General features: G+C 37.2%; 1 protein-coding gene across 3 annotated transcripts in view; it reads right to left on the bottom strand.

Annotated features, from left to right (window-relative positions):
• DLC1 (DLC1 Rho GTPase activating protein) overlaps positions 1–22034 on the bottom strand; it is a 215364-nt gene that overhangs the window by 76014 nt on the left and 117316 nt on the right. The window lies entirely within an intron of this gene.

Raw genomic sequence — 22034 nt, 5'->3', positions numbered from 1 at the left:
CTCCAAGATTTCTAAATCATGTTTACAAAAGATGTCGTTCTGCAGGATACAGCCTACCCAATGCTGTGCTGGGAATGTCCCATGATGTAGCACATTTTCAGAAAGCAGATAGGATGAAGTCCTGGCAAAACTCCCACTTCCTTCAATGCAACGGGGTTTAAAATTAAATGTTTCATTAGAGAAAGAATGGAAATTTTTGGCATCTAAAATCAGTGCTGCCAGGCAATATCTAGACTGGCACATTTGTGGAAGTAGATGACATATGGAGATTCCCTTGCTGAGAATGGGTTTCAGCTAAACCACACTGATAGATATAAAAATCATGAACTAGACTACTTTGGAATAATATTTTTTGGAGAAGACTGAAGACAGGGAGTCTGTTCTCTTAAGATCCTAAGAAAATCTCTAAGAGAGAACAGAGAGTTTTGTCCTGAGTACCACTACTGGAACACAAGCTACTTTCTAGAAATACCCTTATGTTACACCAAAAATCTTCATGTTTTCTTTCTCACATGTTACTACATTGCTATCCAAGACATATTGCTAATCTGTTATGGGGATTAGCCTAAATTGGGTAAGAAACAATTACATAAAAATCCTCATGAAAACAATGTCTTGTTATTTGTTAGTCTGCTATAAGGATAACTATCCATTAGCACCATCACTTAGGTATAAATAAGAATGGTCAGTTCTGAAATGAAAAAGTGGATTACAGAAATTTTATGGATTTGAATTAACACTTATAGCTGAAAATAAATGCTCTTTACTGGATAATTCAGATTGTTAAATGTGTACTTTCAACACATCAATAATTAGTTTACTGACTTTTAGGTTCTGGTCTAATTTTGTTGATGACTTAAAATTGCTGTTTGTGAGCAATTTGATACATGTAGGCCATGCTCAAATTTTTTGTAGGGTAAGCTTTGTGCTTGTAAGACACTACCTTCAGTGCTTTTTACTTTTTAAACACCTCCTAAGGCACAGGAGCAGGCAATTCCCAAATTTCTCAAGTCAAACAGACAAGGCAGAAAGCCAGCTTGGCTCAATAGGGATGTTCTCTTGGAAATAAGAAAAAGAAAGGTGTACACCCAGCAAAAACAGGGTCAGCTGACATGGGAAGAATAAGAGATGCTGCTTGCTACTGTAGGGAGAAAATTCATGTGGCCAAAGCTCAACAGGAGTTGAAGCTAGTCAGAAGTGTGGATGACAATAAAAACAGTTTTTTTCAAATATATTAATGGCAAAAGTCAGGTAGAAGTAACATCAGTTTGTTACAGGATGAGGATGGACACCTCATAAACAGGGACAAGGAAAGGCAGAGGTGTTTAATGCATTTTTTGCCTCTGTCTTCAGCAAACATCATTCCATGAAGGACCAAGGGGGTCTCAGTGCCCTGAGCTGGAAGATCATTGCTGCAAGAATGATCAAATCCCAGACCCTGGATTTGCTTCTCCAGCTGGATCCCCAGAAATCTTTGGGGTCTTATGGGGTTCATCTGAGAATCCTCAATGAGTTAACTGATGTTGTCCCAGAACCTCTCTTCATGATTTTTGAGTAGTCTTGGGAGACCAAAGAGGTCCTAGTGGACTGGAAACTGGCAAACATTATCCCAATTTTAAAGAAGAGCATGAAGAAGGACCCTGAAAACTACGGACCTGTCAGTCTCACCTCAATGCCTGGCAAAGTAATGGAAATGATTATTCTGGGAAGTATTGAAAAGCCCCTGGAGTACAACACAGTCATTGGTCACAGCCTGTACAGCTCCACGAGGTGAAAGTCCTGCTTATTGAACCTTCTACAACAGGTTAGCCCACCTAGATAATGTAGAAAAGAAAGATGTAACCTCTTTGGACTTCAGTAAGGCTTTTGATAATGTCTCTCTCTTCTGGACAAAATATCTGGCACTTAGCTGAATAAACACATCATATGATGGGTGAGCAACTGGCTCAAGGTTGTCAGGCACAAAGAGTTTTAGTGAATGGTGTGATAATCAGGCTGGCATCTGGTCACTAGCGGGGTTCAGCAGAGCTCCATCCTCAGCCCTGTGCTCTTCCACATCTTCATAAATGACTTGGACACAAAACTTGAAGGAATACTTCAAGAATATTATGTAATTGTGCTGATGACACTAAACTGGGAACAGCTGTTGACTCCCTCGAGGGCAGAGAGGCCCTGCAGAGAGATCTTGACAAATCAGAGAGATGGGCAATCACCAAACATTTGAAGTTTAACAGGGGCAAGTACTGGATTCTGCAGCCAGGGCATACCTGGACTGAATATAGACTGAAGAATGGGATGCTGGGGAGCAGAGCTGCAGAAAGGGACCTGGGGGTCCTGGTCAATGGCAAATTAAATATGAGCCAGCAGTGCCCTGGCAGCCAGGAGGGTGAACCTGTACTGGGGTGCATCAGGCACAGCATCACCAGCTGGACAAGGGAGGGGATTGTCCTGCTCTGCTCTGCTCTGCACTGGGGCAGCCTCACCTCGAGTGCTGGGGGCAGTTCTGCGTGCCACAACATAAAGGCATTAAGCTCTCAGACAGTGTAAAAGGGGGGGCATAAGGATGGTGAAAGTCCTTGAGAGGAAGCTGCATGAGGAGCAGATGAGGGAACTTGGTCTGTTCAGCCTGGAGAAGAGGAGACTGAGGGGAGACTTCATTGAAGTCTGCAACTTCCTCTAGAGGAGAAATGGAGGGGCAGGTACTGATCACTCATGAACAATGACAGGACTCAAGGAAACAGCATGAAACAGTTCTGGGAGATTTAGGGTAGATATCAAGAAAAAGTTCTTCAACCAGAGGGTGTTTGGGCACTCGAAGAAGCTCCCCAGAGAAGTGGTCACAACACCAAGACTGGCAGAGTTCAAGAAGTGTTTGGAAAACACTTTCAGGCACATGGTGTGATTCTTGGAATGTCCTGTGCAGGGCCAGGAGCTGGACTCAATGATCCTGATAAGTCCCTTCCAACTCAACATATTCTATGATCCTGCTCTAAATTCTATATACAGATTCACACAGCCCAGACCCTGCTGGACTCACTATCAGACAAGCATGCAAAATTATGTGCAGTTAGAAAATTTAGGATTGCATGCTTGTTATCTTCCATACTTCGTTCTTAGTGTAAAGAATAAATCTTGTAAAAGCTCAGTTTTCCATTAGGATAATCTTTGGCTGTAATTTCCATCTTTGGGGAGGATAATTCAGCTTTATATAAACATATTTGCTCTGCTATCTGAAGTTGGTAAGAATCAAACCACTGTATAGTTTTAAACAAATACCAAGTGATCTGTGAACAAAGGAAATAAATAAAGCAAACAAATAAAAAGGAAATAAATAAAGGAAATAAAATAAACAAGCATACAAAAAGCGTTCTTCATACATCCATTTTCCTTGAACCCTTTTATAAATCTATTTTCTTTTATAAACCTATAAATCTATCTTTATGCTATTTCTAATTTTTACTTAGGGTATATTAAATGTAACACTTGCTATTGGTCTAAAGCCCTGATTAACTTGCCTTGTTGACTTCATAAGTGACTTGGAGAACCTAACTTTCATAAATAAGAATGAATAAGGATATCACTCAAAAAAGGATAGGGTGGAGAGCACTTTGAGGAGTGATATGAACAAGAGGAAACAAGCAGACCTATTTAAAGTCACTGCTTGTCTCCTTTTGCTAAAGAAATATGTTAGGTTACAAATAGAAACACTAGAATTAAAATTATCTGTTTTCCTTCCTGAGTAGAGAGAAGGGTTTCTTGACATATTTTACATGAGATTTGACGTTTTATTTTTTTTTCCAAGTTGTTCAGATCATTCCTGCATTCTAACAGATAAACAGGAGGGTTTGTTTTTAATTTTTCTTTTTTTTTTTCTTTTTTTTTTTTTTTTTTGGTGAGTAATGCAATCACCCTGATCATGACTGAGTCCTCCTGGACTGGAGGCTGGACTAACTCAGGGGTTTGCAGTATTCTTTATTTTATAAATACTGTTTCACCTATCTTCCAAAGCAGAAGGAAGGAGTCAACTGCATTCCAATGGGCGCTGGGTCACACCAGCATCAGGCACTGAGCACTGCCTTTAAACAGACATTTTTGCGTGTGGTACCACACAAAAATATGTGGCATTTTTTGTTTTCTTTGATCAACTTCCTCAGCTCTGCATGCCAGATGGAAGGAGAGTGAGCAATTTCAAGGACTCCCATTAGTGTCCTCTCGGAGAAAATTTTGTCAAGGATATTACTAGATTAGCCTTTTCCTCACATTTTTTGTCCCTGTTAATCACAATCAGATTAGGGTTTTACAATTTCAGTGGGCTGCTAGCCACATATATATACATGGCCACTTTCAGAACTGAAACATTTGTTCACAAAGTAGCTTCTAGTAGTTTCCAATTATTGATCTAATATGATGGGGCAGTCTAGGCTTATAGGATATAGGTGCTATTCAATAAGCATGACTACTGCAAAATCTTTTGTAGAAAAATATACAAAAGAGAGTAAGGACGGTGTTGGGTAGGCGGTGTTTTAATTTGATAGTGTTAAGGTTTTTCTATTTGATAAAAGTCAAAAAGAAAACATTTCTTAGAGATTGCTGTTAAAAAAAATATTTTGAAATTTAGTATTTAGTATTTCAACAGGTTCTCTCCTATTAAAAAGAAAAGGAAACCAATTTGATTTTTATCTACTAGTACTCAGCTCTTCAAATTTGGTCCCAGTTAAATATGTTCTTAAAAATTGATAATTTTATTTTGTTTTTTCTTAAACTATGCAGAGGTTATTCTTAATGATTTTTATCTGTTTTTCAAAAGCAAGAGCACACCTACTGATGGAATAGCAGATCCAGTCCTGGGCTTGTTTGTAGCAGGATATAGATGCAAAAAGTATCAGCATTTGGTGTTATTTTGAAGGAAACTTAAATCCAGCAAAGTGACGTCTAATCTTTTTATTTACATGAGCCAGATGAGGGGCATCAGATCTCTTCTAACTCTGTAGCTAAACTTAGACACAGCTCATATCAATCAGACCCATAACTTCATGTTAAAACACTTAAGTATTTATAGAAAAAGATGGGCTGAAAACTGAAGTCAGCATATATTAGAAAAACAGTAATAGCAAAAAGCTTTGTTGTTGTCAACCAGAAAGCTTAACCACATATTTGATCTAACAAAAACAGATGTGCAGGCACTACTGAAGGAAGTGGGGCACCTTTGATCTGCTGGCTTCTGCTGCTCACTTACAAAGGACAGTTGATTCCATTAATGAGGCTTTTCTGGTTTATTAGGTTCACTGATTTTATGCACCCAGAGCAGAAGGGAAATTGCACTACTCTCTAAGAAACCACTTTGATATCTTGTAAATATGGAGCTATAAAGCACTCGTGTCACTTACTGCCTTAAGTGCAATACCTTTGGAAACAGCTGCTATGATTTCTTGATGACATTTTAAGGGTGTGAATGGTGAGGACAGAGGTAATCCCCTGTCAGAAGAGCTGATCTTTACTTATCTGTAAGGAATGAACTCAGGTGGGAGAAGAAAGAAATCTTTCTTCAGAATGAGTCAGAATTACTAATAATAATTTATGAGGAAAACTAAAGTGAGTGTAATTTCTGGCATACTGAGAAATGCCTCCTCAAATCAGAACAGATGGCTGAATAAACTAATGCTGCCTTATTTGCATAAGTCAAGGGGGTCCCATTTACTCCTATTAATTACACTTATCAGTATAGTATATTGCATGTAGTTAGCTCACTTAGTCACAGGATTTAATGAGACCTATAAGACCACACACAGTGTCTCAAACTCATGACAGTCCTGACATGCATACAAAATATTTTTTGAAGAGAGTCTGCCAATTTTAAAGTTCAGAATTTTAAAGACACTTGCAGAGACTCAAAGGCCATTCTCTCAGGAGTGCTCTTTCATGTAGCAGCTGCTAAGAAACTGAAGAGTCATGCCAAAGACAGACAAAATAAGATTCATCCATGTTGCTATTTGTTTACTTTACTAGCTGTTGCTGAAATAGATGGGTTATTTAGATTCTTGGTTTTATTGCTGTTTCACAAGGTTTTACAGAAAGTAGGAAGTTAAATAGTGAGCTCCTTTAATTTTCCTCCAATGAATGTCAATGCTGGATGATTTCCATTTGTGTCTTGTGTTGTGCATGTCATTTTGAGCTTTGCTCTTGAATTTCTCCTTTCACTCTTAATTATCAAAACTGCCTAATAGGTATGTCTCAGCAGATTTTTTTTTGTTGTTTTTATTTTTTACCTATAGTGACATTCCAATTTACTACAAATTATTTAACACTACAGTAATATTTAAAACGTGCTTTAAGTAAAATTAAGGTACAAGTGGCAAACTGATTCTCCTGGAAGTCTATTTTTTTGCTAGAGAGTGGAATTATATTTTGACTATAAAATTTGATTTTGACCTCCACTGTCTTTTTTTTTTATGCAAGGCTATTTCCATCTTAAGGCTCTTATACCCAGTGAAGTGTGGATGCATTCATTTGCATGCAAGAAATTCAGTGGTAAACCCATCAGCTCACCATGAGTTTGCAGGGAAAAAAGCAGAAAACCCACCTTCATGCTTGCCTGCTTGTAGACCAAGAGACCAGAATTTCATTAGTCTGTCCCCACAGGGGGAAGAATAGGGTAAGACTGAGGCATAGTCTCTACCGGCTGAGCATGTCTGTGATTGGCTGTAGAGATTCAGCAGTTTTATTTTCTTCTTAAAAGGAGTTACTCTGCCTAAAAAGCTGCAGTTCAGCCACTGTTGCACTGCTTATCCTCACCTTGAGCAGAGAGAAGAATGGTTTCTAAAGCTGCATGGAATTTCACTGCTATTTCTATCAGCCTGTTGAGTTTAAAGGGACTTCAAAGAAGCAGGGTATTAAGCACTGCTACAAGGGCTCAAGTGTGAGTGAGAATAAAGTTTGAATCCTTTTACCACTATGCCCACGAAAATGCCTCTGAATTAATTTGTGTAACAGACAGTAACTAAAGGACAGAGCATTACAAAATTTCCTCTACCCTCATGTGAGAAGATGAGCTCTCTGTGGCTGTACTCACATCCTGCACACCTACACTGGGAGCAGACTGAGCCAGGGGAATTTTTATGGGCTGATGTCACTACATATGCATGTTGCAGGGAAAGCATTGAGAAAGCAGGTCCTGCTGAACAGTGTGGAATTTGCAAGGAACACTCTTCTGGAAAGGGTGGGCTTACATTAGCTTTAAAAGGTCAAAACTGCTGAATATGCAGATTTTTCTCTTTACCTTTCCTTGGACAATTGCATTTCAGAGTTGGAAGTGTTATTACTGTGTACAGATGTGGAGTACTGGAATGGCAGCAGAACTACACATGGGGCTCCCAACATGGAGGGGCTTTCTGTATTGGTTCTGGACAAGAGAAAAGGAAGACTTGTGCATGTATTTTGGGTCTCTTCTGGTGTTAGTATCGCTTTGCTATTGAGTATTTGTGGTAACTCCATTAAAATTAACAATGCTCTCTTTGACAAGAAAACCAGTTCAGCCACATTATGGTGCATGGCATGCTTCAGATTGAGTCTGTGGGAATAGGAAAAATATTTTGGAGTAGGACTTCCCTGCAATATTCAACACAACATATTGGATCATATGATATTCCCAACCTCAGTTAAGCTGTAAATTGTATTAAAAATCCCTTAACGGGGAAGAAAATTCAAATATGATTGAAATTGGTGTCCTGCTAATGAAAAGGCAAAGTTTATTTCCTGCTTATCCCAGTTCACCAGTTCCAAGTGCTAATTATTCTGTACCCATAAAATAAGTACTTTTACGTAATGTATTGGTTTTTAGTAGAATGATTTCATCTAGTAAACAAGTTAAACATCAGGGGAGGGGGGAAGTGTGATTTTTTTTCTCATTATAAATTAGTTCTGGTATACTGATTTATTTGTGTTAGTCATAAGTACATGAAGTGTTTTTAGGATGATGACACAAATTCCTCCAGACTAGTTTTTTGAACAGGTTGCAGATGTTTCATGAGAATTTTTTTGAAAAGTATTAGGCAAATGGGAGAGCAAGTCTCAGTCAGGCAGATAAGATTCAGTCTCAGTACAGGAATTTTATTTCCATTTCCTTTTTTTTTAATGAGTTACCAATCTTCTGTTCTAGCTTTCTTCAAAAGCTATGCTGGGGCACCTTTCTGCTAAAAGCACCACGTTTTTGCCACATTCCAGAAGCAGTCAGATGTCTGATGGCAATTAAGAACCTGAAGTCAAATCTATTTTTATGGGCTTACGCCTAAGAGTGATGATGACCCTACTTGCTTTTTGCTTCAAGACCAAGCACCTGCTTTGGTCTTGCCTTTAATTTCATTATATGCCAGCTTTCATACAAACAGGAAGAAAAAGAGAACAAATCCATGTAGAGACTTTTTACAGGAGAAGGAGTTTCCACTCTTCAGCTCTCATGATGATTTAGAAAGATGCAAATAATTGAGACAAAAGATAAAAAGCCCACACTTGCTGGATGTAAAGATGCAGTCTGCTTTTCAAGAACAACCATAAATTAATGAAAATTAACAACTATAAATTAATATAAATTATAACTATAAAATAATTTTTGTCCCATGGAACTATTCCTGGGTTTTATAAAATCCTCTTATACCTCTGAATAATATATTATTATAATTTCTCATCCTTTCTAGAAAGCATTAATGGTAAAACAGGCAGGTGTGTAATCTAACCTTATCTACTTTGAGAATACAGGAAAATAACAATGGAAGGTCTGGTGTACTCCTGTGTGTAGCTAAACATCTGTTTAGCTGTTCCTCATTTCCACTCATGTCCTTTGAAATTAATGAATTATGACCAGCAAAATAAATAACAAAAAAAAAAAAAAAGATGTACAGAAAAGTATATTTTAGTAATATTTTAAATATGATAAAATTTTTGTAATAAAGGTAATTGCATGTATTTCTAGCACTAAGAAACTGTACTATAATCATCTGTGGGGTTTTTTTTTTTGCTATGCCTTTTGTGGTACGGTACTTAAAATTTTAATTGAACTGTCTTTGAAACATAAGAAAAATCATAGTTTCTAATGTTTTTAATGAAATATTTTCTTTAAATACTCTTACTTATTAAAGATAAATTTTCCTGGTGGTCTGATTCTGATCTCTTTCTTACAACATATTAGACAGAATGCAAGCCTTCTGCCATTTAGAAAAAAAGTCAGGTTTGCTCATTGCTGTGAACCCTCTGTCCTAAAGCAAAATTTCATCTTCAGCACTGTCACTCTATGGAGAGATGTATAAGTTAGAGTGTGCCCAGCACCTGTTCCAGGCATTGCATGAACATATGGTGGTGTCTACCCTTGTCACAAACAATCTTTTACTTCATACTGTGAACTGGCCCCTGGCAGAAAACTGAAATGGTGGGAATTAAATGGTTTGATGCTCTGAAGACAAAGGAAGAACCAGAGTAAATGATCTTAAAGTGGGCAGAGAAGAGTTAAATCCCTGTGAGGATTTCCCCAGGTGGTAAATACTGAAACCTCATGTTTGAAATTACATCTTGCTGTGGTAGCTCTGAAGAAATGGAACCAGATGTGCTCATCATTACCCATCAGGCCACCATGGCAAGCTAATTTTGCCAAATAGCCCAAATATACACAAAGCTGTAATGACCTTTAATTCCTAACAGCTTCAGTAGATCTTATTAAAAGCAGTGGTGGGCTCTCAGGGATCAGAAACTACTGGTTTCAGCTTTCAAACAGGCTGTGTGAGGATGCTAACCCCAATGACATTACAATATAAGATGTCTTATGAGCAAAAGAACTATTATAAATAGTACTAATTAAAACATGGAAGAAGAAGATGAACTCATGAAAGGAATAAGAGAAGTTTCTTAGCAATCGTTTTTGCTTTCTGCAGTCTGAAGAAAAAAATAAAGAAAGGAGATTGTCATTATTTCTGTTCTTAAACACAAAGACCTGATGGATGATAGAACAATATAGGAATTCAGATAGTGGGATAGTGGGAAAGGAATTAGGTTTTATAGTTATCCATAAATGTTGCAATGGCAGTAAAGTGTAAGGGAACATGTTACAAGCATTTCTACTTAGGTTTGCTAAATCATTTCAACTTCTCATGGTAGCTGGAAAGATTGAGATATGTGGACTATCTTTTTATAGGTCTTTGAAATCTCATCAAAATACCTATCTTCAATACATGGATATTCTGTTGGACTACATTCTTTCCTCAGTGAAGTTATTGTTGCTTTCACATCAGCAAAATTCCTTACTCCTCATAAGTAAAAAGCTACTTAAATTTTCTGTAATGAGAAAGTATTCCAATTTGAGATCATCTAATTTTACTGCTTCACATACAATAACCTATTACAAGATACTTAAGAAATTTCCCAAATTAAATTCATTAGTAATATCTACATTTATATGTAATATTTGATCAGCAAATTGAGAGGTTTCATCTCTAACCTAATATCTCATTTTTCCACTTTCACTGAGTGTCCATTGTTTTAACTGTTCTGCATGCTAAGTTGAAGAAAAAAATCTCCAGAGGATTATAACACAGATATGCACCAGCCAGCTTCAGTAAGGTTAGCACACCATGGAACATAACTGCACATATACTTCACTGCACTACCACATTTCTAAGGGGTACAGAAGGAAGTTTCTTTTGAAATTATACAAAGTGTACATGTGTAATATTTTACTATGTCAGGTTGCAGGCCAAACCCTTAAAGCCTATAGATGACAACATATGCCCATAAGAAATGGAACAGATTTTATCAAGTACTTTCAAAGGACAGACCCAAACTGAAAAGTGGCTTCAAGTTATATTAAAAAGCTTCCATGGCTGGGAAGTGAGCCAAGGAATCTGTGTTTCTACAATACTTGTGCTGATGCCAGTGATAAATATTTGTGCAGTAATTTTCTTTCCTGCTTGAAGTATCTGAGTGCTTGTTTGAGGGTCTTAACAGACTACAGATAATTTCATCTTCCAGTGAACAAAAGATTCAAAATCAAATTATAGAGGTTACTACTAGAGTATGAAAATTGAGAAAATGATATCTGAACTTAAAAATTAAAATGAACCATATAGAATTATCAAATGTGCAAGTTACTGTGTGAGATTTTATGAGATTTATAAGGTAGAAGGTTAGAACTGCAGGTCATAATATTATTTTTGGCTCAGAAAAGGAACTGTGGCTTTTCCATATGATCTGAGACACAAAAATGATGAACTGGCAGTCAACTAGTAAACAGCTCTCCGGGAATTCTGGATTGACCCCAACATTAGATTTAAAGCCAAGGAACAGTCTTATTAGAGAACTTTATTAGAAATATTTAGAGAAATTCTGACTATGAGATTATTTTTGCTTAAGCATTCTATCTCATTCACTTTATTGTAGAAATCCAGGAGATTAATCAACATAGCAAGAAACATATATATGTGTGTGTCTGTATGTATGCATGCAGTGTATGTAAAAATATCTAATTGAAAAATCATATGGAAACATGATCTTCCTTTTCTTTGTCGATGCAACTGTGAACAAAACCACTCCAATTCTGGCTAAAAGATTGAATGTCAGGATTTTATCAATACTGTAATCCTCATTAGGTTCTCAGGCTTCTAAAATGTGTGGTGCACAGAGGAGTATGGTCAGCACTTCTGTTTTTGAAGTTGGAGTTGTGGATATGTCCATTCAGCAAATTCTTGCACAGAAAAACAAACAAATTCATCAACATAAATATCTGATTGCAATCCTGTTTGCCTTGGTTCTGCACAATAGGACCTTTTTAGGCAGCACCTTCTCGTGTTAGGAAAAAGAGAAGAGTTTTTCTTCTTCAGATCCATTACATGAAATTAATTCACTGTGCCATCAATTAAAAGCAGAAGGAAACAAAATCAGTGTTCTGCTTGACTTCAGCAACCGTCCTCAAAATTATTATCCAGGGTTTCTTAGCTTCTTGAAACCTACCAAACTTTCAGTTTAATCTAAACTCTTTTATAGCAAGATCACTCAAATTTATATCTCCCCCAAGATATTAAGCACTCTTAACAACTAATAAGGTAAAGTAAAGGTAAAGTAAGCACTCTCTCCATCAGGTTGCTCAGTAAAGTTGTTTTCATCTGCAATGAAAAACTTTATGCTTTTTGTCTCTGTGTGGGGTTCAAAAAACAGGAATATTTGATTAACTACTGATCAGAGGTAACATCATGGCAGATGAATATCACATACTTGAAGGTTTAACTTACCATCTTCAAATTAATGTGTTTGGGATGAGGAGAAGTAGGCATGGAAAGAGCTAGTGTATCAAGGAAAGCACAACACACAAAGCACCTGTGTACCTCACAGAGGGAAAAATCAAGATGTCTTGACAAGTAGCAGATATGGAGAGAAAATAGAGGATTGAGGTCAGGCTTCTTTTGCACCAGCCTTCTGGGAACATTTCACAGTCATGTGAAATGTCCCTCAGCTCTGAATACTGACTGCAAAGATGGACAAATAATATTTCAAAGCATGGGATGTCATATAAAAGCCTTGGGTGGAAGTGAACTGCTTACTTGGCCTTTTGAAATCATACTTTCTTTTATGTATTTCACAGATAGTGAAATACGTAATCTGATAGGAAGACTATCAGATTAATGAGCAAAGTAAAAGCAAAAAAGACATTGTACATTCAATGATATATGAACTATACATGGGACAATACAAATTTCTGTTTTCCTCAGTCCTATGGACCAGCATCAGCTTAAAGCCCTGATATTTTCTGCTGGCAGTGACTGGCAGTGACAGGCAGTTACCCACCAAGCTCTCCTTGCCCATGGCTCATCAGGGCAGGCCAGTTGTTCCTTCAGCTGACATGGCAGATACTTTGCTACTGCAGGATGGCTGCCAAAACAGAACTTCATCATCAAGGAGCTCTTGCAGAAACTCTGAAAGAATGCTGTGAAATTTGAACTGAATACTGATAGAGACTAAGAGCCTTTTGGACCATCAACAAAAAGATCATCTAAAGCTGAACAGCCCTGTATTGGTTGGTTCTGTCAATTGTATTGGTTCTGTCTTATCTCTCTCTGCCAAATGAAATTGTATTGGTACACAAGAGAGACCTCAAAATGTGAAAGAAGAAGAGAAAAGCAGAATGCAGATTTCCTTTTTCCTTATGCCTTTCCTGCAATCAGTTTCTTTTAGTTCAGGTCCCTCAGAAAGATGTGCCAAACTCTCATCCCTATTTGTGAGAAACTGCAAAGCATAAACCACTCTAATTTCTAATACAGTATAATCCAAAAGGTACAGCAATGGATAGGCTCCATTCTATTTTCACATAAGAGAACATGAGAAATCAAAGATGTGTTTGAAGTCAAATCACAAGAGACATGGGTGTGAAGTAGGATGAAGTAAAAAAAAATCTTACATCTTTGCACATCTGGTCACAACTTTTTAATATATTGCTTTGAAAATAGCTTCTCAGATCTTATTACCTACTTTAGTTATTGTATCTTTTTCTGCTGCCCAACTAACTGACTGACTGGCTAGCTGTTATAAATTTCTTTTGTTCATTCTTTTTTTTGTATGTTTAATTTACCAATTGGAAGTAGAATCTGCCTAAACATTTCTCTCCTATTATTTTTATTAGCTGCCTCTGTATAAGATTAACACAGATATGTGCACCCTTAAACAAACACATCCATAACTCAAAAAAGAAGCCATACTGCTAATTGATCTTCTAAAGTTTGGAAATACTGATATCACTGAGCAAACTCCATACAGGGAGATACTTCCTGCACTGGAATAATTTGGCCCATTTTTTGTTTTCCCATATTCCTGCAAGCTGTGAACATGGCAGTGCAGGAGGAAGCTCAGTGGATTGATAAGGTCTCTGACTGTGCTGGTCTGAGTGGCTGCTGCTTTTTTGTTTGGCATACATAATACATACTTCTATGGATTCTGATGTTACCCTCTCCTACTGAGCACTGACAGTGATTGTTTAACAGATTATAATCTCTTCAAAACAGGATTTTCTTGATCTCAATTTCTTTCACAGTGCTGCAACATTTATTATTAAGGATATTGATCAGTCAGGCAATCAATGTGCTGTGATGTTTCTCTCTGTTTCAATCCCAAAAACTAAGTGCATGGCTACATAAAATGCAAATGCAAGTTTAGCCAGTTTTTGAAAATTCACTTCAACCTCTTAATAGGATGTACATTGAATAGAAAGCTGTTCTGCCAGCATTAGTTCTATTTTCAGTGATAAAAAGCTGAAGGAACAAGTCTTTGGAAATAGTTTAAATTCTTATAAAAGCAATTCTGTAATATGTAGAGGATAATAATTTGTATAATTAGAAAATATAAGGCATTTGTATCCACAGAGATACTATACAGCTTCTTGGGTATGTTGGAGTTTTTTCTGTGTTTTTTTGTTTGGATTTTTTTTTTTTTTTACACTGTTTGTTGCTAAAGAATTATTCAATGAGTCAATGAGTTTCTTATGTGTAGCCTACAATATAAGTAGGCTCCTTCCTGTGTCTGCTCCAATAGTGGCATTCCCTCAGAGTAATAAATATTCTCTATATCGTAATTAGGTTTAGGCATGATTGTAAATGCAAAGTTCACAAGGTTGCCTTTAGTATTATCTTACATCCTCATTTCCTGTTGTCTTCATAGCTTAACATGTTTACTTTTAAAATAGAACATAATTAGCAAATCATATAGCTCGTTTTTACTGAAAATAGCAGCTTCGTGAAATGCTTCTTATAATCTGGGGCTGACCTTCCCACAGACTGCATATCCTGGAACAGAGTATTGTAATAAGAGAAATCAGTTCTTTTGGATCTGGGCCAAAAACTAATTTAATTTTTCTGGCTGCCCCCCTCCTTTCCAGTTCTTCTCCCCATCTCCCCAGTAACACTCACATATGTGAGTTGGATTTAAGAAGTTGCAGTTGGTAAACAAAACAAAGACAAAACTGCTAAGAAGTTAATGAAAACATCAGTAAGTCATAGCATCTGGATCTCATCATCCACCTCTGACGTAAGGAAAATGTCCAGATGTTAGCAGAACTGTAGTAGTTGAAATATTTTGTGAGCAAGACTCCTTCCAAACAATCAGATACAAAGCATCCAGCACTTTCAGCAGTTTTTAGGAATGTTTCAAATACATAGTGGTCTTTTAGATGTGCAAAAGGCCTGCTCAGTGCTGAAAGAACACACAGTCTGGGGAGCTGGGTCTGGGGATTGTGAGCCTCTGCTTTTGGTAAGTGCACATGAATGTTCAAAGAGCAGGAGAGGATGAGGCCTCCTGGTTGTCTGTCATTAGCACAGACTTCTAGCAGAGACACAATGCTGCTTATCTTCTGCTATCCAGTGTTTAAGACTAGAGTTTAACAATTTCCACAATGATGAATTACAAAACTGGGCCTGGAGAGAGCAGACCATAATTTTAATCTTTCTCACTCATTTTTAATCCCCATTTGACAACGTGTACCACATATAAGTCTGCATGCTGAAAAATATAAATGATGAGGCTGGTTTCCTAACAGGTGGTTGCCAGGTGTATTGCATCTTTCCTTCCACTCCTGTCAGAGCTGCCTGATGGAACAGTGACATTTTTCTCATTTGGGTGCTCATTCTCCATGTGCAGAGTTACACAATTGCTCAGTTCCTCTTGGACACGATTTGTGGATGGCTCTGGGTGTGCTCCCTTCCTCCTTGACCCATGCTAATAAAGAATCAGTTTGGAGTCCCCACAAAAACAGTGAAGTTATTTCTAAAACTTCCTAATTGCTGAAGTGTCTGGGGAATGGATTCTTCTGCACATCCCTAAAATCTGAGGCAGGACAGGACATGGGCTTGATGGCTGATTGCTGCAGTCCTAGAATTGACTACAATGACTGCAGAAAAAAACCAGAAAAATGACAAAAAAACACCAGAACACTGAAAAAAGGGTGTATTTCCATAATCCTCTCCAGCTGTTGTAGTTTGAATGCATGAGGATTTTGTAGCAACCATTTTTACAAGATGCTTAGTATACTGTGTTCTTCTTATTGTAAACTTGGACTAAACAGTGCCATTGTTGTTGCCTGATTACAGAAATGATGGTGGAGCTCCATGAGATAAATGTTTAAAATTTCACTAATGGAGAAAATGGGAAAGTCATATATAAAACTTTCCAATTGTCCAGTCTCCCAACAGTGCAATTTAGCTCAGTTGTATGAAAATATCTATTACAAATATACAAGGTGACAGAGTATGCACACATACTCTTCTCTTTGAGAGCTTCAACCTCTTTTGGCATTAGACTTCAAATTAGAAGTGTGAGAGGGTTGGAAACAAGTAGCTGAAAATAAACACCAGCTTCACACTACAGGCACCTACAACCTTTTTGGCACTTCTCTACATTTTCATATGGAGAATAAGAAATTGAGAAACAATATGGAATAAGAACCCAATGATGCATTTAATTCCCAATGCCATTTTGAGTGAGTATTTTGACTGAAGGTCTTTGCCTTAAATGAATTGCAGTCATTCCATGATTAAAACACCAGTGCTAAAAAAGGCATACAATGCTCCAAATATCTTACTGGAATTTAGTGTGGCAATATTTTCAAAAATTAGACAAGCATGTACTATTTATGACATGTATTACTTCTGGTTGCATTTGATATCTGAATTTGAAAGATGTGAAGAATAATAAACTACAAGAATGAAACTGATGTTTTCTCAAAAAACATGCTTACAATATCAGCTTTTGTAGTAATTATATTGATAGCAGCAAAGCTTATGAGCACTCTCAAAGGGAGGAAACTGTATATGGTAATGATATTTAACCATTCAACCAAAATAAATTATTCATATGTTTTGCACTGGATGTGCTACTCTTGCTTTATTATAGATGCAGCTCCTTCAGTTATCAGACAATTGTTATTTACTGTTTTCCTATTTCTTTTCCATAAATTATGCTCTATTTACAAATATGTATAAAATCAATAGTTGATTATGCTCTACATCATGGTAGGTGTCTAGGTTTAGTATTTATAAAATAGCCTGAGTAAAGTACCAAACCTGTAGATTTTCTCCAGATTGGGGGTGAGTAATTTCTAAAAATGCTGATAGAGACAAACAGTGATATATCTGAAGCTATATTTCAAGTGGTCTTGGGTTCTGCAAAGTATCCATTTTCTAAGACCTTATTTCACCTACACACACTGTAAATCTTTCTCCAGTCTCAGAACAAAGCAAACACCTCAAGAAGTAATTTCTCTTCTGCATGAGCATAAATTTTGAGGACAGTTGAAATGTAGTGCAAAATTCTTCACTTAACTTGGGGCTTAAAAAAATTTCAAAGGATAAAAATTCCTTTCTTTCCTTCCTTTACTTGCTATAGACAGCTACAGACATGCTTTGAAGTATAAGCAATATCTGAGAAATGTTTAAGAATTATTAGATATATATACTCACAGATTTCACAATCTGTACATGAGTATGTTTTAAGGCATCAGAGGTGAGAGGAAAGTGTAAGAGAAAACAGCAATTATAAATCCACTGGAAATACAGAGATGTTGATAATGGAGAGCAAATTAGGCATCAACAAGAAGAGAGAGTATGCAGCAGATGCACACAATGTTCCTTGACAAGTCCAACAAATTGATAATGGCCAGTAGAAAGAAAAAAATAAATAGTGGTATAGTTTTAGCTAATGATCATAAATTAAAGAATAAAAGATCTACCCAAAGGGCCTTGCAGAAAATTTTTCATTAAGAGACTCAAAAATAACCCAGCCTATATCAAAACCATGAAAACTAGATGAAAGTTGACTGATAATCTTCTAAAAGTAATCTAAATGGAAATGAATTGTTTGATGGGATTAATTTTAAACCAACCCCAGAGTTCCCTCTTTGGCTATATCTTTAGCAATAGCTTACAAGGACATACAGAATCTTTCTGGATGACTCAAGTACTAGCAAAGTAGGCATAATGAGAATTGGTCTGCAACAGATCTTGCAAATTGAGTAATTTTAATTTCTTTGGCAATGAAAAGAAAACAAAACCAATAAAAACAACGGCGGCAAAAGCCCACTTAAGTAGGCTAGAAGGTACAAATTAAATACATTCATGGGGTAAATACAATATTGAGAAATTTTAGTGATCTTTAAATTAGAAAAAAAAGACGAACATGAGACATTGTAAGTAGGTAAATAAACAATATAATTTTAACTAGAATAGCTGAAAGTTTATTTTTAAAATACCAAATAACAAATTTTTTACCCCAGGCTTTCAATGGCTAAGCTTCTGCAGCAAAACTATCAGTAATTCACCAACCTCAGACCACCTACACATTCTTTTTTTTGTCTATAATACCAGAATTTCAGAAGATGATGTAACTTTTGCACCATAAAAAAAAGCCCCTTATTTAAAAGACAGGCACATTAGTAGTCAGTTGTATTCATGCATTCCAAAATATGCCGGTGAAAATGTAAAAACCAGGATCTTTAGTGACGTTGTACGGTGCACATAATGGCTCTTAGTACAATGCAGATAATTGCTACATTGGGTGATGTAAATTCAGAGAACAGTGAAGGCACTAGGAGAAATCTATCTGAAATGTTTTGAGGGTGTGTGCATCTGAGAGCGGAGAATGATGCTTCCTGTTCTGGGAAAGCTCATTCTGTGCTGCTACCTTTTGTGCATGAAATCCTGGTCTCTTTGGGAGGTCTGTCCATTGAAGAAGCCAGAATGTTCTTTCCTTCCCAGCTGAGGATGTGGTCTGACATTAGCAAGGGGAATTAACTGGGAACTCCAAATCTATTTCTTGTGAATGCAGTAACAGGAAAAGTTACCATTTTTATATTGGTATTTAGAGGCTCTGTCAACTTAAGTCTTCTTCTCTCCTTAGTCCTTATTTTTTGCTGTTTATTCTATTATCTGTTACCCCAAATTTTTTCTCACTTCTAGTGGGCATTTTAGATGTCCCAGAAATTGAAAATATTTAATGATTTACCTGGTGAATAATTTTCTACATTTTAAGATCTCCAGATATGACTATATACATTTGTCTAGAGGTTCTTTTTCTCTGTAAATCAAGGAGGAAAAAAGACAGAGTGGAAAACCATGATCTGTGCTGCTATGATGTGGCTGCGATGAGCTGCAGCTCACCGCTCCTCAGGACAGGTATTTTATAAATGTCTACCATATTCATATGCTATACCAAATTTATACAACAGTAACAATGTACCATAATATGGTATAATAATATACCATATTTATATGAGTGTGCTCCACCCCAGCAGGCTGAATCACAGGCTGCCCTGCCATGTGATGAGACAGCACAGGCAGCAACTCAGGCCTGGTGCTGGGGTTTGAAAGCAGCATCAGGATGCTGCTCTACAGTGCCCAGTATGGGAGAGCACACAGAGGTGACCTGAGAAGGCAGTCTGCATTCATTTGCATTCCTTTACTGCACCCACTCAAAATCAAAGTGTTTTTAGCTACAGTCAATTAATTCCATGCAATTTTAACAGCATCTCAAACATTTCGGATACCTTTTGTACAGGCCTATTGCTGACTTTCTTTTGTGTCAGTAAGACTATATGATCATAGAATCCTAGAATGATAGAGCGGTTTAGGTTGGAAGGGATTTTAAAGATCATCTAGTTCCAGCCCCCTGCCATGGGCAGGGACACTTTCCACTAGACCAGGCTGCTCAAAGCCACATCCAGCCCTGTCTCAAACACCTCCAGGGACAGGGAGCAATCTGTGCTGGTGCCTCATTACCCTTATAGTACAGAATTTCTTCCTAACATCTAGTGTAAACCTACTGTCTTTCAGTTTAAGTCCATTACCCCTTGTCCTTTCCCTCCATGCCCTTGTGAAAAGTTCCTGTCCAGCTTTCTTGTAAGCCCCTTTTAAATACTGGAAGGCTGCTACAAGGTCTTCCCAAAGTCTTCTCTTCTCCAGCCATTCTTATCTAATGGAAAAAACGTTTTCTATGATATATTTTCTACTTAGGATGTAGATAGTACTCCCTGTTTGATGATTATATCAAATTACATTTCATGAAGTGCTATTTCTGTGTGCAGGCTAGAAGGATTTTTTGAAGGCAAAACATTTACTTTGTCTTGAATATGTCGTGAAGAATGCATATTTCAGATTTTCTTCTTTCTTTTGCAAAGAATGTGTTTTTTTAAAGGCGTGTCCTGATAACACAAATTGCTGATCTAAGAGGATTTCTTCTTTCAGTGTCATGACCCTTCATGACCATTTTCAGGTAGTCAGCAGTTTAAACTGCTGATATCCCAGAGAACAAACAGAACAGCAACACAACTTGCTGTTTTGTTTCTCTCCTTGAATCTCTGTTAATCATGAAGTATTTTCTGGAATACACCCTGATATCTACTCTAACGACATACTTCTTATTGGGATTTTAGCCTGATTTTTAGGTTATCTGACTGACAGCAGCCCAAATATACTAGTGGACTGACAAGTCTACATCAACAGCACAGCCTGGAAAATGAAACTGTCACAGTTTTTAAGGGTCCTCTAACATCTAAGCCTTGTATTGATAAAAAATGTGATGGCTCATAACCAGCTGCCAAGTAGAATAAAAACATGCCGACCCTTATCAGTGCAGCTAAAGGGGCTAAAGGGTTCACGTTCACTCCCCGTTTCTAGGAATGTGACAGAGTCTCCAGAAATATAATTAGCAGCTGTTTAGCCTCCAAATATTTGATAATCATATGCAAGGTTAAATATATACATTTATCAAGTTCTCTTTGTATCCTGATAAAATCTGCATACTTTCATATGTAGGTCACATTCTGAAGGTATAAATTACATATCATTAAATGCTTTCCTATGTCAGCTGATGAGAGGGAAACAATTTTATAGAAGACAGTTGGTAGCAGTTGTTTTATGTGGACACAGGCCAGAGGTACTTGGAGTCTGTTGATGCAAATGCCATTCTGAACGTAATGATAAATTAAAAAGCTTACTTCAAAGCATTCACATAAACATCTCCAGCAGGTAGAATGGCAAAGAATCTCAGGATAAACAAGTGTCCAGCTGACCAGGCAACATGCAGATTAAACAAAGGCTGACTTGGCCCCACTGGCTTCCCTTTTATAGATTTGTGTAATATGCATGCCTTTTCTCTCAGAATTTCTTTCCTTTCAGTGCTTCTTCCAGTGGAGTTCCAGCATTGCCCTGAACATCAGGACCTGTGTTGTGACTGCTGCAATGTGTTTTGCAGTGGTTAAGGCTACAAAAGAATCCCAGTTTTATAACACACTTTTGAGAGATGAAGTGGACTGTCTGCCCCATTCTGTTTGCTGTGAAGAGAGGTTAAAGTCTAGTGCTTTTATGACACTGCCATATTTATGGCCACCTACAGAGCACTGAAGTAAATATGATGCCCCCATCTCCTGTGACCATGAGCTTTTACTGTAAAAGAGTGAAAAGCTGAATTCCTCTGCCTAGGAAACTCACTTTCCTTTGCCATCTATGGGAATAGGCACAGAATTAATCCAGTCACTTATACACGTGGGTAAAGCAAGGTTTTTATGAGTAGGTCTAATTCAGAGCAGATTTTGCCCACGTGTTTCTTTATAGGCAATGGCCACTCACTGCCTGATTACCCAATGTAATCAGTTTTGGAATCAGTACTCAACCAAATGTCTGTTATGCACTTAGCTACTCTTATTTCTGTAAAACGTAAACTCAGGAGAGTGATGTAAAAGTTCAGTTTACATTAGTAAGCCATAAAGTCTGCCTCTTGGTCATCTCATCCGATCTTATCATTATTCACATTTCTCCTCCCTCCTTCCTTCCCCCTGGAATAAACCACCCCCACTGTAAGTATACAAACAAACCAAAACAATCCCTCTGGCAGTCACACCCATTGTGCATTTCTGCAGCCTTTTTAGAAACCTCTAAATGCTGCAAAATAAAAGTAACAACCTCAGCAGGGTGAATGAGAAGCATTCCTCTAATAGACAATAATAGAAGAGAAAAATAAAGTGAGTT

This window comes from Agelaius tricolor, unplaced genomic scaffold (genome assembly GCF_023055355.1).
Source record: "Agelaius tricolor isolate 1412-34295 unplaced genomic scaffold, bAgeTri1.0.p SCAF_8, whole genome shotgun sequence".
Taxonomy (NCBI): domain Eukaryota; kingdom Metazoa; phylum Chordata; class Aves; order Passeriformes; family Icteridae; genus Agelaius; species Agelaius tricolor.
This window is presented reverse-complemented; position numbering and strand designations above follow the sequence as displayed.